We start from the raw sequence: 20210 nt of genomic DNA on the forward strand, positions 1-20210 counted from the left end.
CAGCATACGCGTTATTCAAGCTATCTGACACCTTGCAATACTTGGAGGGTTCCTCCAAGGAGTGTACGTAGGTCAAGATTTGAACGAACCACTATAAATCTGGTGTGTTCTTTTCTTATTTTTTCTTCTGCATTACTTTCTTCTGCACTTTGATTTCTGTGGTGATTTTGGTTTGAGTTTTATCTTTGGTTTAAAAGTTATCCAATTCACCTCTCTCTTTGTTAGCCCTTGGCCAGTTCTATAGGGCTTAACATCCCTAACAAACTTTCTAGTGCCTTCAGAGCACTTTCATTTTCTTCTTGCACCTTCTCTTTATTGAATTCCCAATTAAAATTTTAGATTTCAAGTTATTGCCGATCCAGCCAAAGAAATCTTTCAAAATATTCTTTATACAAAGAGTTGATCTCATATAAGCATTTGAGAATAATAAAATATCATTAGCATATAGTAAATGAGTATTTTTTTTAGATTTAGGAGATACCTTAATACCAAAATCATCGTCCCTTTTATATATTGCATTAGAAAGCAGTTGGAAGCATAGTATATACAAATAAGGTGATAGTTGGTATCCTTGCCTAATCCCACTTTTAGCTTCAATCAAACCCGTTCTTCTACTAATAATGAGTAAAGAAAACCACGCCTTTTGAACACATTCCATAATAAACTTAATTAGTCTTTGAGGAAACCCAAACTAATTTATAGATTTAGCTAGCATTGGCCAACATATACTATTATATACTTGCTCCATATAAACTTTAAACATCATAAGCCCTTTATTGGAATTTGAAAATTTGAATTTATTAAAGATTTCTTGAGCCAATAAGCACTGATCTAACAAAAATCTACCATGTACAAAAGAAATTTGATCTTCAGTAATGATTTTGGGCAAATAAAACCTCACACAATTCATTATCATTCTAGCCACCACCTTATAAGTTGATTGACACAAACTTTTTGGTCTGAAATGTGAGGGCTCGATTGTGTTCTTCACCTTAGGGATTAAAACAATTAACGTATCCTTTCCTTCAGGACGCAATTTCGATTAATAAAAAATCCATTCACTGCTCTCCACATGTCTTCTTTAATGAAACTCCAATAGAGCTTGATGAATGAGGCGGTAAAACCATCCAAACTAGGTGATTTATTATTCCCCATGCTCTTGATAGCTTCCAGCATTTCATCTAGACTAAAATCAACATTAAGCATATTCCACTCAGCATTGTCAATTCTTTGTTAATTCCCCAATTCAGGCCAATCCCAGAGACTGCTTTCCCTTTGTTTCCATCAATATCATCATTTATTTGATTAATATGCTTCCCATTTCTTCTAGTTGAAGCATAGTAATGGAAAAACTTGGAATTTGTATCGCCTTTTTGAATCCGTCTAGTCTTAGCTCTTTGATTCCACCAGGTTGTTAACTGGGCCAACATAACATTAAGCTCATACACTTTGCACCTTAACAACAACAGATCTTGCTAGTTAAAACCATCATCCAAACACTCTTTAAATTATAGTTCCATAATCTCCTTCTTCAAAGTAACATTCAATGTAGATAGATCCCTTAATTTATTCATATTCCAATAATACAAAGCTTTAATAGCTCTATTTAACTTCCTCTTTAGAATTTTAGCATTATTACAAAAATCCTTTCTTCTCTAAGCATTAAGTACCACATTCCATGCTGCAGGGTATGATCTCCACACATCTCCATATCTCATAAATTTGTGAGCCGGAATCAAAGTATCGTATAGTTTAAAAATAATAGGAGAGTGATCAGAAGCCACTCTTCCTAGATGTCTTACCACAACAATAAGAACTTGTTGAAGGGCTGTTGAATTCAACAAGCATCAATCCGACCTTTCCCAAATCCTCGAATTTCCATCCTTATTATTACACCAAGTATACCCTTGTCCAATAATACATGCATCATGCAAATCATTATTAGCTAAAAAAGACTTCATTTCTTAAGGACCATGGGAGAAGATAAATCCCCCCCCCCTTTTATCCTCCTTGGAGAAAATACAATTAAAGTCACCTCCCACTGTAGAAAGAACATCCCCCACAAAAATCTTATCAAGACTCTCCCATAAACATCTTCTAGCTCACACATCCTTATTCCCATAAACTGTTGCCACATTCTAACTCCCCATATAAGAAATTTTGAAACACCTAAACACAATCTGAGAAGAATAAAAAACATCATCAAAACTACCCTCTGAACTCTTCTATAGAATAAGAATACCCCCAAAAGTACCATTAGCAGGATGATGAAAGAAATCCCAGCCCTCCCTAATAATCCTATTAACTTTATTTATATCCAAACAAGAAAACTTCGTCTCTACTAACCCAATGAAAAACACCTCATTATCCCTCACCAACTCCCTAAGATATAGAGAAGCCTCTTTCCTCTTTCTTTTTGGCTGTTCTACAAATGCAAAAGATGAAAGAAGACATTACAAGACCAATGGGGTAAGGTCCCCAGCACCATTTGAACCACCTCCATTACCTCTTCTTCTCCTTAAGATATCATCAATGGGCCCTAAAGATTTTACTTCTTTTGCAAGCTTATGTTTATTTCTAACTAAGCTTGCATCCATAACACCTCTTGAAAGAGATATGTTCTTATTTGTTTACACAAAAAACTTCCCTTTTGCATCCCAACCTATTGAAGACTGATCAACCTTTCCTTCAAGAGTTGTAGATATTCCATCCACAATCTTCATTTCCATCACCAGTTAAGAGTTTGTATTTGGAATTTCACATGATGCACTAGCATTACATTCCACACCTTTATTTATATTTCTCCACGGCCTGATTACCTAGTAAATTAGTAATCAGAACATCTTGCTTCATTTGCTGATTGTCTTCTTATATATCCTCAATATGCTCCATAAGCACACTGAATTTTTTTGTAACAAAAAGAAGAGATTTTCTCATACTCTATTTTTTGAAAAAAAATCTTCCACCCAAGCCATCCACCCAAATACCTCCTGGCAATTTAACATCTAGATTAATTCGCACACAAACTCTTAAAATTTCCCTTCTTCCCCACTTGAACACATTAACATCAAGGAGCAATGGGACACCAACCTTTGAAACAATCTTGGTTATATTCATCTCATCTCAATAATGCAATGGGAGATGAGGCATTCTAATCCAAATTGGAGAAGAAAATCCTTTCAATGGAGGAGAGAAATTAGGTGTCCATCTACCAATCCCAATAATGTATCTCCCCATAAACCCAAGGCCCCCACTCAGAACATCCTACAAAGCTTCAGATGAATTAAAAGAACATAAATTCTAATCTAGCCACAATGAATTTAATTGGAATCCTCCAAATTTGTTCCATCGCTTTCTCAACTCTATAGTACAAAAAGGAAAAAAAGAAGCATTTTTTCTTAAAGCTTTCACCACCAAAGAATTCTTTAACACAAGAGCATTGGCATTATCCTGATCTATATTGAGCTTGACAGTAACTCCATCTTTTAACATTTCATCAGATGAAAAGTTTGTATTACCTTTTAGATGTGGATAATTATTCCATGAATTTGTCAAATTCAGTAAATTCAAAGAATTCTCAACCAAATGTGTCTTTAATGGCCAATTATTAGGATCACTAGCATTCAAAATAATTTTTGACGGATCAGATGAAATGTAATCTTGCTTCAATTTATTTCTGCTTACAGGCACAGAAGAATCAAAAGTATTAGGAGTAATAAATCTATTAACTTTTAGGTTCAAACTAGAAGAAGAAGCTTTGAAATCATTCTTTTTATAATTTGGACAATATAATCCAGACTGCCTAGATTTAGGAGTTACCTGATTATCTATAATCATCTTTCCTTTACCTTAACCATCAAAGATCATTGTATTGGAGGATAAAAACCCTCTCGGATCTGTAAAGCTAAACTCCTTAGGGGTGACTTATACGATCTTCATTCAGGTAGTGATGTCCTATCTTTATAACTACTAAATCTTTCTACGAACCCTTGTGCATAATCTGAAGCTTGAAGGAGAGAAGGAGGATCAGTAGTTGGTGATTGTCGGCATTCCTTCTCTACCATCCCTAACTTCCCACAAAAAATAGGAAGAAGGAAATTTGAAATCCCTTTCTCTCACTAGAAAATGCTCAAAATTTCACTCACTAAACTTCATAATTATAATAAATCATTCAAATAAATTTTTAAGGATTCATTATAAGCTCAATCACAAACAATATTCACCATAACATAGATATTGTAGGGATTTAATTATACTAATTTTTTCATAATTAATTTGCTTTGATAAAAATCCATTAAAATGAAAATTATAGTACAATTATAAGTTTTGGAGCCATTAGGTGTTCGTTTTGAAAACCGACTTCACCAAAAGTTTATAAAAGAAATGGGCTATTTTATGGAAACATTTTATAATTTTTGAAGCTTGAAAAAGATTTTTATGAATTGTATATAAAAAATTAATTAAATAATATAATTATATTTATATTATATTTATTATTTTATTATAAAAATCTAATACCACTTATTGTTTTATAAAAATATATTTTCTTTCTTGAATTAATAAATTTAAAGTTTGTTAATGCAAATTAATGAAAGAATAGAGGAGAGAGAAAAAGAAATCTAGGATTTGGAGGCCGTAGAAATATTTTTCTCAGTCAACTATGTTGGTAGATTTTCTCATGGCTATATAAGGAGCCATTAACCTTTTTCTTAATTCTATAATTTTGTGGGTTTTTAGTTATTTTGATCAAATTTGTATTTTTATTACTAAAAAGTATGGATAATCTGGTATTGGAAAAACTTTGACTCCTAAGTTTTTATATGTTATGTAAATTTATATTATAAACATTTTGAGTACTTATTCAAGATTTTTCACAAGGTGATTTTAAAATGCAGCAATTTTTATCGATCAAAATTTTATTTTAACTTCAAAAAAATATTATTTTAAATCAGTTAATGCTGCTGTATATAATTATGTATGATAATTGGTAATTAGGTTAATTTCTTAAAATATCAATTTCTGCTCATGATTGTATTTTGTTGCTTGCTAATGAGATTTTTTTACCATTTTTGAAATTAGCACAATTATATTTCATTTATTACAATGTATTAAAAATGAATGTGGCCATGCGATTGCGTAATAACTAGTCATTACTATTGTTATAGTGTTATGATAATAATGTGTGTGTGGTAAAAAATAAGTAAAGACTAATTATTCACTGATCTTGGCTAAAGACATATTAACCTATATAAGATAGTGGGCTTACGGACATTTTTCTATAACACATTAGTTTGGTGTTATCCTCTATTTATTCCTATGATACTTATTGAGAGTTATAAGTAGCTAATTACTCTAATGATGAGCGAAGAGCTATGACTATATTAATAAAACCAATGGTTTACTAATACTGATACGATTCTAGAAAAATCCAGATTAAACTAAATTTTTTACTTGATTAGTGTGACTATTAAATATATGTTAATGAACCATTATTCTTATTATTGTACAAATTTCTTATTATTGTGCAAGTTTACTATTACTATATTATTTTACTACTACTACCATAATCTTCTTACACTATAGGAAAATGCGCTGTTACCGGCAGATTTATCCATCAGTAACACTATTAATCAACCAAAAATTCCTCCTTTCTAGAGAAACACCAGTGAAAACTATTTCAATGATAATTTGTGTTGCCAATCTGGATTTAGGGATTATAATTTTGATGATAGCAAACATTTCTAAAACTTCTTTTTTTTTTTAACTATTGTCATGCCTTCTAACATTTCAGGTCCACAAAGTCAATTGCAAATCAAGCCAGCTCAAGATTAGGTAGATTAAGATTGAGTCAATCTGTAAGTGTACTTCAAGTATTTTTACCTTTTCTTGAGTCAAATATAACAAAGTGGATCCTGATGCTAAGTAACCTTGCACACAAACACTCAAGGGGGAAAATTCTATATAGAGTTTTATATTTTTAATCATATCATCTGAGATGATACAAAATTATCCTAGATGATCAGTTAAAAGTAGAAACCCTAATTAGGGCATCCTTATTAAGATAGCCAAATTAAGCAAATATTCCTAGATGATATTCATATCATCCCGGACGATATGCTCAAATCAGAAAAAATCAGTTGCCAACTCTTTTAGGCATGTTATTATTTTTGGACATCGTACAAGACATCATTCTAGATGATGTATTACAATTATACCTAAATTAGTCTAATGATTAAAGAAAGCAATTAAAGTTTAATTGATAAATCATATCATCTTGGACGATCGCATGATCATCCGAGACGATCAAATAAATGATTTTTTTAGTTTCTTTCTGAATTATCCAGGACTAATAGAATGATGTGGTTAATGGTATTTGTTGATTTGAACTAATCGTACATGATGATCCAATAATCGGACTGAATGATTAATTATTTATTCATTGTCCAACATGTAAAGTTGCTCCAAGCAAGAATTTCAAGTAATCTTCTTCAGTCATTTTCGCTAGTTCCTTAGATATTCTAGAGAGTTCTACTTTAGGAATTGATTGAGGTGCTCTTCCTACTTTAGGAGGAAGTGAAAGGATTCAAGTTCTCTGCTTGCTTTAGGAGGAAGCGAAAGGAGTCGGGTTCTCGAACAACTTCAGGAGGAAGCAAAAGAAGTTGGGTTCTCTGTCTCATTGGGACAGATAGAAAAATGCTTTGTAGAGGTTTCACCGCATTGTTATAGGAGCAAAAGGTGAGTCTCTGAGTTTAGTGCAATACCCAGAGGAGAGACTCCGAGGAGTAGACATAGGTCAGGTTGATCGAACTACTATAAAATCTAGTATGCACTTTCTTATTACATTTATACATTTAATTCCCACACTTTATTTTCTCATGAATGATTGTTTAGTTTAGATCATAATTTTTGTTTGATAATTTTTAAAATACCTATTCACAACCCCTCTTATCTAGCCTTGGGTTAGTTCATAAGAGCTTAATATCCCTAACAAACTTTCAAGTGGTATCAAAGCGGTATTCATAAAATATAGTTTTTGAATACTTTTGAATTTTGAACCATGGCTATGGTAATAGAAACACTATGGAAGGTTATTAAATAACTAGACCACCTTTATTTGATAATATACCTTTTGATTTTTGGAAAACTCGCATTGCCATATTTTTACAATCTATTGACTATCGCATATGGATGTTAGTTATGGATGGATATTTTGTACCAACTCGTGAAATCAATGACATCAAAACTAAAATTCTTTTTATTGAATGGACATTTGATGATAGGGATTTAGCATAACTCAATGCAATGTTTAAACTATTTTTTATATGCTTTTAAATCAGAAGATTACATGCATGTCTTAATATATACTACTAGTAAAGAAACATGGGATAGATTATGTGTCACTTATGAAGGTAAAAATGAAGTTAAGTAATCTAGGTTGAATATCTTACTATATGACTATGAAATTTTTCACATGAAACATAGTGAATCGATATCTGATAGGTATACTAGGTTTACATAAATTTTCACCTCATTACATGCATTAGAAAGAGAGCTAACTAATTATAAAAAAGTTAACAAATTTTTGATATGCTTGTCTTCTTCCTTTGATGCTAAGATTACTGCAATAACTGAATCTAAAGATTTAAATACTTATTCTGTTGATAACTTACTTGGATCACTCATTGCTTATGAGCAAGGAGTGAACCAAAGATAACTTTATGCAAGTGAGAAAAAGAAGGAGAAAACTATGGCGCTGAAGGCTAACAATATATATACTGATTCTTTTATGTCTGAAAGTGATGATGTTTCCTTAATCACTAGATAATTCAAAAGCTATCTAAGGAAGAAACAAAAGCACTATCAGAAATGGAACAAAGGTAAGTGTAACAAAAATTTTAAAAGTTCTTCTGATATGGTTTGTTTTAAATACAGGAAGCTAGGACATGTGAAAGCTGATTATCCTACACTTAAGGCTCACCCAAGTAAGGAGAAGGGTGAGGAGAAACTCAAGTTCAATAAGAATAAGAAGTAGTTTTAAAAGGCGTTCTTAGTGGATTCTACATTTGACTCTTCTAAGATTGAAGCTGAGGAGGAGACAATAAACTTGTGCTTGATGGCAGATGATCATCTTGGTTAGACTGACTAAGAAGGGTAAGTGAACTAACATACAATCAATTACTTAAAGTTTCTAAGAAAATTCATTCATCATATAAGAAACTTAAAAAATTGCATGCTAGCCTGAAATTAGAATTTTTAAATTTACAAAAAAAAGTATAAAGTTTTGTTTAAAGTTAACTCTACACTAGATAGAAATCATATGTCATAACTTGATGAGTTTGATGCATTAAAAAATAAGCATATTAAATTATCTGATGCAAATGATTCCTTGAATTCATCTCATATTGAGTTAAAAAAAGAGTTTAAGAAATTAGAGGAACTTGCATGGGAAATAGATAATAATGAATATCATCTAAAAGTGGAAGTTATAGCTTATGAATATGAAAATAAAGCATTGAAAGCAAAGCTCATAGCATTTGAAAATGATAAATCATTATTGCACACATCACACAACTTTAAGAAGAGATATCACAACCTGAGAAAATTAGTAATTCCTTTTCATGGTGTTAGATGTTTTTTATGTGGCATGTTAGGACATATTTCATAAATATTCACTGTTCACCATAATTCATATTGGGTGTGGAGGCCCAAAATATATGATTCACAACACAGCACATATGCATTACATTCTTATTTCCATAAGAAGGGACCCAAACTTGTTTGGGTTCCTAAATATAATGTTGGATGATTTTGTAGGTGTGCTCTTACACAAGACCTCGTGAGAGCATGTAGTACCTGGATAGCAGATGCTCTCAATACATAACTAGGGATGCCAATCAATTTATTTCATCAAAGGCAAGAGCTTGAGGTAAGGTCACTCTTGGAGACAACACCACCAGGAAAGGGGTGGGCACAGGTATAATCAAAAACTCCAAGAACCTTTTGGTTAAAAATAATTTGCTTGTAGATGGATTGAAACACAAGTATTAGTCATCTTTATGATAATGGCTTTATCATAAATTTTTTGGCAAATATATGTATCATTAGCTTGAATAACAATAATATTTTACAGGAAAAAAAGATTAAATATGATTACATGCTTGATTTAAATAACATTGAATGTTTTACTTCATTTTGCTTAAAAAGTACTGCTGATGAGTCTTGGCTGTGGCATAGGAGGTTGTGTCATGTTAGCATGAAAACCCTTAGAAAAGTGACCCAAAAGAATCTAGTTAGAGGTGTCCCCAAGCTTAAGTTCACTAAGGATCACCTGAGTGATGCCTGTCAACTAGGGAAGCAAGTTTAGTCATCTTTTCATTTCATTAAAGATATTAGCACCTTTAAACCTTTAGAAGTCTTTTACATAGATTTGTTTGGACCCATTAGTACTCCCAGCTTAGGGGGAAAAGTTGATGGATTTGTGATTGTCAATGACTACTCGAGGTTCACTTGGATTAGATTTTTATCAAATAAGAGAGAGTCTTTTGGTGAGTTTATATCCTTTTCCAATTAGATTTAAAAAAAGCTAGGTTATGAGATCTTGATCATTCATAGTGACCATGGTACAGAGTTTGAAGATGAGGGATTTGGATACTTTTGTGAGAATCAAGGGATTAGTCACAAATTCTCAACTCCTAGGACCCCTCAGTAGAAAGAGATAGGTGAAAGGAAGAACAAGACCTTAGTTGAAGTCGATATAGCCATACTTACTAAGTATTCACTTCCAAAATACTTCTGGCCTGAAGTGATAAATACACATTATTATGTGTTGAATAAAGTGAATGTTAGATCCAAACTGAATAATACACCCTATGAGATCATCAAAGGTAGGACACCGAACCTTTCCCACCTCCATGTATTTGGCCGTAACATTTTCATTCTTAACAATAGGAAGTCAGCCTTAGGTAAATTTGACCAAAAATTTGATGGAGTGTTCTTAGGATGTTTAAGTGTGGGGAAATCCTTTAGGGTGTTTAACAAGGGTACATTAGTGGTGGAGGAGACTACTCATGTAGTGTTTGATGAATCTGATCCTAAGAAGTCTGGAGTTGAGGAAGAAGATGAAGTTGGAGAGATTACCTAAGGAGTTAAAAATTTAGAGAAAATGGCAGAGCCGTAAAACACTGATGGAGTATAAGAATTACCCAAGGAATATAAAATATAAATCTGGAGAAAAGGGTTGAACCTGGACACACTTTTCCTAGAGATTAGATATATTCTTTGAGTCATCCTAAAGAACTGATCTTAGGAAACCCTTATGAAGTTGTTAGAACTAAGCATGAACTTATGAAGGAAGTGAAACATGCTACCTTTATCTTAATGACTGAACCCACCAACATCAATTAAGCCCTTTATGATAAATTTTGGATCTTAGCTGTGCAAGAAGAAATTAATTAATTTGTGATAAATAAGATTTGGAAGTTAGTAAAAGACTATGGAATCAAAGTGTAGTGGGAACCAAATGAGTCTTTAAGAATAAAATGAATGATTCTAGTGTGGTGGTTAGGAATACGGTGATATTGGTGGCTACGGGGTATAACCAAGTATAAGGGATTGATTTTGAGGAGACCTTTGTCTCTGTAGCTAGATTAAAAGCCATGAGAGTACTACTGGCCTTTACATGTTATAAGATATTTAAGCTTTTCCAAATGGACGTCAAGAGTGCCTTTTTATTTGAGGTAATAAAAAAGGATGTGTTTGTAAAGCAACCATAAGGTTTTGAGAGTTCCTAATTTCCAAATCATGTTTATAAATTAAAAAAAGCCCTGTATGGATTAAAATATACACCCATAGCTTGGTATGAGAATCTTAACAAATTCCTACTAGAGAGGGAGTTTGTTAAAGGGAGTATAGATGCCACCCTATTTTTGAGAAAAGTAGGAGATGAATTACTCATTATTAAGATCTCTTTTAATGATATACTTTTTAAGACTTCTAATAAAAGGTTATGTGATAATTTTTCTAAATTAATGAATAAGAATTTTAAGTTGAATTCGATGGGAGAGTTATCCTACGTTTTAGGGTGTAGTATAAGACAATTTAATGATGGAATCTTTCTTAATCAATCAAAGTATGTTAAGAACATATTGAAGAAATATGAAAGGGATAAAGCCAAGTAAATAAATACTCCCATGAGCTCCAGTGTTTAGTTAGACAAAGAATGAAATGAAAAATCTACTGATCAAAAGAAGTACAGAGGAATGATTGGATCACTGCTTTACTTGACTGCTAGCCGACCTGATATAGTGTTTAATATTTATCTCTGTGCTAGATTTTAAGCTAATCTTAAAAAATCCCACCTAAATGTAATTATGAGAATCCTTAGATATCTCTTAGTGACACAAAACTTTGGAATTTGGTATCCTATGAACATTACTTCTTTTAAGATTTTTGGATATTCTGATTTTAGTTTTATAGGGTGTAGGGTGGATAGAAAGAGCACTTATGGAACTTATCAATTCATATGACAGTCTTTAGTCTCCTGGTCTAGTAGAAAATAAAATTTTTTGCACTTTCCACTACTAAAGCTGAGTACATTACCATAGGAAGTTATGTGGCCAAAGTCCTTTGGTTTAAGTGATAAATTCTTGATTTAGGATTTCCTGTAGATATAATTTCAATCTTATGTGACACCACTAGTGCTATTTGTATATCTAAAAATCTTATCAAATATTCAAGGACCAAACACATTGATATAAGGCATAACTTTTATTATAGACCATGTAACCAAAGGAGAAATTGAGTTACACCATGTGACAACTGAGAATCAACTAGCTGACTTCTTTACTAAACCACTAGCTTTTGACACAATCAGCATCTTAAGGACTAGATTGGGTGTGATTGACATAAATGCATGAACATGATGCTTACTAAATTTTGAATTTATGTTTTCAGATCTATTATTTGTTATTTTATGTTCTTTCATTAGTACCTGACTTTTCTTTTATTCTTAATTTTCAATTATTAATTTTTATTTTCTATTAATTTTTAGTATTTTCATTTCTGATGTTCTTATTTTCCTTTTTGGTCACTCCTGAAATAATATTTTGTCTTATTTTTGTTTTTGAAAATTTATGGTCAATATTTGACATCCCTAAATCATTTAAAGGGAGAAACACTGTTGATTGTTTCCCTTCCTTTAACTTCTTTTAGCATGATTTTCTTTTTTAAATAAAATTTTATCGCAAATTAACAACTGGACTTTATGATTGAGATCTTTTCTATCTTATTACAGTAATCTATCTTATATAAATAATGTTCAAAGTCATTAAATCCCTTTCAAGCTTTCATAATCTTATCGTTATTTTTATCATATGAATTTGTTTTGCTTTCTGGTTTACTTCTCCATATATTAGAGAGTGAGTTTTCTTCTCAAATATCTAAAAGATATTCTCATAACTAAGAGTATTTAAAAGTTTCAAAAGGGAGTCAGCTTGCAATAATGACAAGAGGCATAAAATGAGCCCAAAAAGAAAAAACTAAAAAGATGCGTAATGCTCAGAAAAAAAATGAAAGATACACTAATTGTATCAAATATCAAAAGATGCATAAAGTGCGCCAACCAATTCATAAAAGGCACAAAGTGAGCCCACAAGAAATGAAGCTTCTTTCTCTTTCAAATATTTAAATCTTAGAAGAATTCATATTTCACTTGATATTTTTAAAGACTTGATTTTGGAATTCATGATTTTGACTAATTACTTTGGTATATTATTCTATAAGATATTTTTATGGAACCAAGTTTTGAACTGATCACTTTTTCTATTCCAATTGCTTTTCTGAGTTAGATCTTTTTTTTAAATGATGGTTTGCCATGTAAGAAGTCCGAGCTAGGGTTAACAGGATCAGTTGTTTTACCATTTTTTAGATTTCGATGATGTTAATTCATTTTCTTATAAATTTTTAACTCAATCACATAAAAAATTTATCATATTTTTTCTTTGATAAAAAAATATTTTTTTCATTCTTTTTTATCATTTTTATAGTCTATTATATTGTTTTAGTCTTTCTGTAATGTTGTTTGTTTCTATTTTGTATTTTCTGTTATATTTTCTTTTCTATTTCATCCTCCTTTTTATGATGTCAAAAGAGGGAATAGTGGTAGTGTTAGTATGTTTGTTTTGTTTCATTATTTTGTATTATTGTTTAGTGTTTTTACAATCTGCTTGATTTTAGTAAAATTTGCATTGCTTGGTTCACACTGTTTTCCTTTATGTTATGTTTTAATTAACTGCTTGAGTTGAATTTCGTACTAAATATTTGCCATTATAAAAAAGTGGGAGATTATTACAATAATGGATTTAGAGATTAAAATTTTGATGATAGTAAATATTTCTGATAATTCTATTTTTTTCTATTATTGCCTAGCCTCCTAACGTTTCAGGTCTATAATGTCAATTACAAATCAAGCCAGCTCAAGATTGGGTAGATAAGGACTGAGTTAGTCTATAAGTGTACTTCAAGTGTTTTTATCTTTTCTTGAGTCAAATGTAATAAAGTAGATCCTAATGCTAAGTAAACTTACACACATAATCTCTAGGGGGAATTCTGTCTGTTTTAGAGTTTTTTGTTTTTGATCATATCGTCCAGGATGAAACCCTAATTAGGGCATCCATGTTAAGGCAATCGAATTAAGGAAATCATTCTAAATAATATTCACATCATTGTGGATGATATTCACATTGTTCTGGACGATATGCTCAAATAAGAAACAATCAGCCGACAACTCTTTTAGGCATGTTATTATTTTTGGACATCGTACAGCATATCATCTTGGATGATTAGTTTTTATTTCATCAGCAAACATGTAAAGTCTAGCCGAACAGAGCAATGGTCTAGACGATATTCGATGTTTTAAACTAATCGTATTTAAAATAATGTACCCATCATTTTGGATGATCAGAATAAACGTATCTTATAATCGTCCCCCCCCCATATCATCCTAGCAGTATGAGTTTAATTTGTACTGTTCATACAAGATAATTTGTCGATCATCTTAGACAACCTTTATCAATTAATTACAATTTAGAGAAAATTTGAAGCCCTTCTATACAAGATCTCTTATTTACTCAAGATGAGATTTTTTTTTTTATTGTCCTGACCTGAGAGAGCTAAGAGGAGTTGGAGAGCTTGGGAGAGAGAGAGAGAGGATCTTGTGAGGGAGAGTTTTTGAGAGATTCATAAAGTTTGCCCCAAGCAAGGATCTGAGTCATCTTCTCTAGTTTTCATTTAGATCGTGAATTTTATTTAAGAATTTTAAAAATATAAATTCAACCCCCCCCCCCCCCCCCCTCTTGGTTAGCCTTGGGCTAATTCATAAGGGCTTAACATCTCTAATGAACTTTTAATTCGTGCATCACAAAACCCATATTGGTTATACATTTCCACCAAAAATGTTTCTGGCAGAGTTTTCGGCAATGTTCTGGCACAAAAATTTGAGGAAACATAATATTCTAGGGTGGTGAATTCTGGCATCTTTTTGCAGGTATATCCGGTGGATGGAATACGCCACCAACACTAACAATTTGATAATCCGCCACCACCAGTTGTTGCACTATTATCAGCAGAATTATCACCAGATATACCGTTGATCATTTCAATGTAATTATACGCTAAAAATTACGATCCACTTTTACTGTATCATTTTTTTCAAGGTCTTTCTAATGGATAATTTGCTAGCAATCTGTAGCAAAAAAAAAAAACCACCTAACTTCTATAACTGATTTCCATCAACCTATATAGTTAAAAATGTAATACAATATACATTCAAACATATACTCAATAATAAAAACATCTACCTCTAATCAAGAACATCACCAAACATATAATTAATAATAAAAATAAGAATAATATCTTTAACAAACATTAACAAATATCTAACGATAAATAAGTTGATATGTCTATAAAATAATCAAGTAAACATATCCATAAATACACAACTACAGATGTCCACATCATTAAAATAAATAACAACTATTTTGATTCAGTCTCCTCCTCTCCTGATATTGTACTCCTCCCACTCTCTTCCCTCATCTTTCATATTTCTTCAAACATTTGAGTTTGATGCATATGCATCTGCTACTATATCTCCTTCTACTATTGTATATGCATCTGCTACTACATCTCCAAATATTATTGTACATGTATCTACCATTCAGTTTGTGCTTTCTTTACATACTCTAGCTCGGCTGTAAGGGAAGTTATTTGTTAGGTATATAAAGACTCTTGAGTATTTGCTGAGAAATTGGAGCCACCAGATGTCTTCCCCTCGTATGCATAAGCTTGCAAGCCTAAACTGTATACTCTTCTATGCTGAATTCTTCTTACTACTTTTGACCAAGTGCGGTACTCAAAATATTCTTTTGATCCACCAGAAGAACCTTCACCTCTTTCAGCTTAGATCTCTCAAATTTGTGTATACTCCTCCTACGAAAGTTAATAAATATTTAAGAAATTTAGACATTACATTAAAAATATTTAACTTATATACTTACATTAGCTTTCCTCGCTCGCTCATCATCCCATTATTGGTCCTCTTACCGCTTGTGACTATGACTATACAATTCAATAGGGGTTGGTTCTCTACCTAACACCACTTTCTTTAACAGATATATATTAATATTGAAATTAAAGAAAATTATTAAAATCTTATAAAATTTCTTGCCAAATATCATCTGTGCTCAGTATATGGAACTGAACCCCCAATATAAAGGGAACTACCTAAGCCGCTAACATCAGAAGCTTTATTCTATCTATTTTGCTCCCTTACCCTATTATACACTATGCTTCCAAGCACTAGTCAACTCAGCCCAAACACTATCACCAATCCAAAGTGGTTGATTGCCTGGCTTTCTAATATCTGTAAACATGCTTTGCATGTGAGTCGACCTACGCTTCTGAAATTCTTTCTAATCTTTTTATTGTGCTGAGGAAGCCAACAAAAATCTTTTTGTATTTAAGAACATATAATAATAAATAATAATTTTTTGATTATTTGTGTAAACATGATAAAAAAATAAAATATTCAAATAATAACAAACCTTAAACTCTCTAAACCACATCTCTCGTACTTCTTTTGGTACTTTCTTCCAAGAAATATAAGGAGCTTCATACTTGCTTCGTATTATGCCCCATATTTTATGCATTAGTTGCTTTGACGGATAGAACCTTATAAAATATGTTACTTTCCAAAAAAATTTATTAAATTTTATTCCATGTTTAAAAAATAATTAGTACATATGTATCACCGTCAAGTTCAATCAATATGTGACCCTCTATCATGTGCTCTACTACAGCTGGGGTGGAAGGTCAAGTTATAGCTGGCTCATGTTGGGGGGGGGGGGAAGGGCCAGTTTTTGGGGGGTCCTGTTGGGGGGGGGGGGGGATAATATGGCGAGATATATGGTTGATATGGATATGTAGGAGGGCCAACATGAGATGTTGGGGGTGACCGATAGTAGGAGTAGGGAGGAGTACTCTACGTGATGTCCAATAAAGGAAAGCATGGGTCTGGTGAGTATTATTATGGGCTACTAGTTACAGGAGTAGGTAAAAGAAGGCTAGGTTGACTCTTGTTAGCAGGTTGAGAAAAAAGGTCCCCTCAATACGTACAGGCCTACTAGATGAGCCAACTGTTATCTTCTTACTGAGCCTAACAAATATATTCTTTGTTAATCCTCTATAATGATCTTCACCTGAAGTCATCTGCATAAAAAATTTAAGAAATATTAGCAACAAATATTATATCAAAATTTAAATACAAAATAGCGCAACAATTATATAATTAAAGTAAAGCAAAAATTAAATATTAAAAAAAATTATTTTAAATTGCTAATTTATAATTTATTATCAAAAATCATTTACATTATGTTGATTCACATTCATATGATGAAACTTCTACACCACTATTAGATTCTTCATTATTTTTCTTTAAACTTAAATCTAATTCCTATAACTGCAGCATACTCTTAGTAGTTGTAATTTGATCATCCACATCGTCGGCAAGATCTTTTATGTTTGAAATAAATTATTCTTGATATTCTTGTGGTATTGATGTAATTTTCTCAATAACTCCCTTAGGTTTGGTCTTCATAACTTCGAGCCAATCTTGTTTGCCTCGTACTCTACTCGAATAATTAGTAAAATATACTTGGCTTGCCTAACTAGCAATGATGAATGGCTCAAACTTTGAATATCTCCGACCTAACTTAAGTTCTATTATACCATAATGCAGATGTATTCTTGTACCTCTATTTGGAATTGGATCAAACCACTCATAATTGAATCGATATATATTATTCTCATGACCAGGATACACTACAGGAAAATCACCCAAAACCGGTGGCTTGTATGGTAACACCGACGGTTTTCAGAACCACCGGCGGCTTTCCAGTGGTGCCCAAACCGCCGAAAAAAATGGAGTAGGAAACATGTTTCCAACGATTTTTGTCGGCAGCTTTATTCATCGATTGCTTTTCAGCGGCGTAGACTGCCGGTTATTGCCCGGCTTTCTACCGGCAGTGATCTGGCCTTTGAGCCGCCGGTCATTTTATCGACGGCTCACCAGCGGTTCCTTCACCGACGACTTGTCGGAGGTTATAGCGGTCAACGCGCGTTAGATCAACCACCAGCACGCATCGGTACACCGCCGGTGTTTTACCGGCAATTTTTCGGCGGTAGTGGCCGACGGTCGTACCTGCGGTCTAGTCCGCCAGGCTTTCACCGGATAACCGCTGGGTACCGTTGGTAACCGCCGGTATATTACCGGTGTCTTAATGAATTTATCGGTGGTTTCGATAATCCGTCTAGTATCGTTGTTTACGGCGGCTAAACTGCCGGTTAGCCGCCGGAAACCCTTAGCACCTAAAAAAATTGACACCTCCCCTCTATTTGAGGGAGGTTCAAAAATAAGTTCTTCATAGGGTCTACTCATTTGATCTTCATCAAATGTTTCATAAGTTATAGATGAACTGGCATGAGCATCTTTGTGTGGCTCATACTAGCCATGTGATGTCCAAATCCAGTAGTTTGGAAGAAATCCCCATACGATATAAATCAAGCTTCACATCATCGGGCTTAAGGAAGGATAGATTTTTATGCTTCGAATAAGAACATCTAAACATTTTATCAAACTGAAAGGAAGGCAGTTGAGATGCAACTCGAATGAAAGTTTCAACTCCCTGTATAAATTCAATTGTCAATCCTTTTCGACCAGGCAACAATCTGTTATACATCCAACATCTCTCTTCTTGGATAAGCATTTGGAAGTTGAAGCAAACATCCCCCTACATAGTTATGAAAACATTTTTTAGACGTACATATGTAAACGTGCTATACTTTAAAAGATGAAAGTATTGCAGATCTCGCCACCATCTTATAGAATTTTTACTAAAGTTTAAGGGAGATTATTCTATCACATAAGGCATGATCGCTGCCTCACTAATGGACTCGTTGTGCACTTCCATTTGGAGGTACTAGGTTGAGTCAGCAGTCATCGTTAGATGTTTAATTAATAGAAATGAGATGGGAGGCTCGGGTCTGTTAATTTTAGGGCTTTTACCGGCGGCTTTCCGGTGGTCCCATCCGCCAGTAATGAGTTTACTTAATAGCGGCGGTCTAAGACGTTGGTAAACCACAGGTATTATTAATGTCCAGCGGTGTATCCGGCTGTTATATGACCGCCGGTATTACCGGCGGCCTAAAATTAAAAAACCCCCGGTTTAGCCGCCGGTAATAGCCGGCGGCTAAACCACCGGCAAAATCGTCGGTGTTACTGATGGCCATATAACCGTCAGTCAAGGCCGTCGGTAATGGGTGTTTCTCCTGTAGTGATATTCCAACTGTAAAATTTCTTGTATACTTTGTAGTACTCAAAATCATCATATATATGGGTATTCCCTCTTATATATACACCAAAATTCTCCATCTTCTTACCTTTGCACAAAAATTTGATTTGGAATTTATAACCATTAACCAAAAAAATTTGATAACATTTCAAAGCTCTATTTGGTCCATAAGCTAGATCAAGTACCCCATGATACTGCAAATTAATGCTCTGAGTATGCAAATAGTTAGTAGGTAAAGTATGTTGTTAACATGCTTATAACTAATTATAGACATAATAATTGAAATGAATTATTGAAATATGTACCATATTTTTAAACCAATTAAGAAATTCTGTTTACACTATCTTTTGGAATTCTATTGGTTCTGTTGTATTCAAACTGTCAACAAAACTCCTGTAAACATTAAAGTTTAGATCGAATTTATGAATACTAAATTTGTGAGCAAGCTTATTGATACTTACTCGATATATAATTCAACCTCATCACAACTAAGTAAGACATATAGTGTAGCAAATCCAATCTCTTTATCAATTAAATAGCACACGGTGCTAGCGCCTACAGGTTCACCACTTTCGTTGAATATAGATAAATTTGAGGATTTACCCACATTTTGAGGTGCATTGCTTCAACTTGATTGTCACACTGATTCAAAGTAATATGAGCAAAAATGGGTTATCTTATACATTAAATATGCTTCAAATATTAAGCCTTCAGGATATGCTTTATTTTTTAGTAGTTTTCTTAAGTTTATTGAAATATCTCCCAAAAGGATACATCCACTGATACTAAATAGTTCTATCGACTATAGCCTCTTATGGTAAATGCATGGGTAAATTCTCCATTGAGTCAAAAAAGCTAGAGGAAATATCTTCTCAAGTTTACACAGAATGAAAAGAATATGCTGCTCCATAAGAATCAGGTCCTCCACATTTACTTTTGAAGAGCATAAATCTTTGAAGAAGATACTTAGCTCAATAGATGGCTTTAAAATTGATCTGGTAGATAACTAAAAGCTATTGGTATTAGATACTTAATAAAGATATGACAGTTATGACTCTTCGTACCAAATAATCTCCCAGTTCTTAAGTCAACACATCTTCTTATATTTGAAGAATATTCATCAGGTACCTGTAGAGTCTTCACCAATTCATAAATAGCATGCTTCTGCTCTAAATTCAAGGTAAAAAGAGATTTCATTTTGAAAAATTTTTCATTTTCACCATCCTTCAATTCTAATGCTTTCCTCCTATAAATCTCCTTTAAGTCCATCTTTGCTTTTATGTTGTCTTTAGATTTATATATAATTTT

This window comes from Dendrobium catenatum, unplaced genomic scaffold, assembly GCF_001605985.2.
Source record: "Dendrobium catenatum unplaced genomic scaffold, ASM160598v2 fragScaff_scaffold_1557, whole genome shotgun sequence".
Lineage (NCBI taxonomy): Eukaryota > Viridiplantae > Streptophyta > Magnoliopsida > Asparagales > Orchidaceae > Dendrobium > Dendrobium catenatum.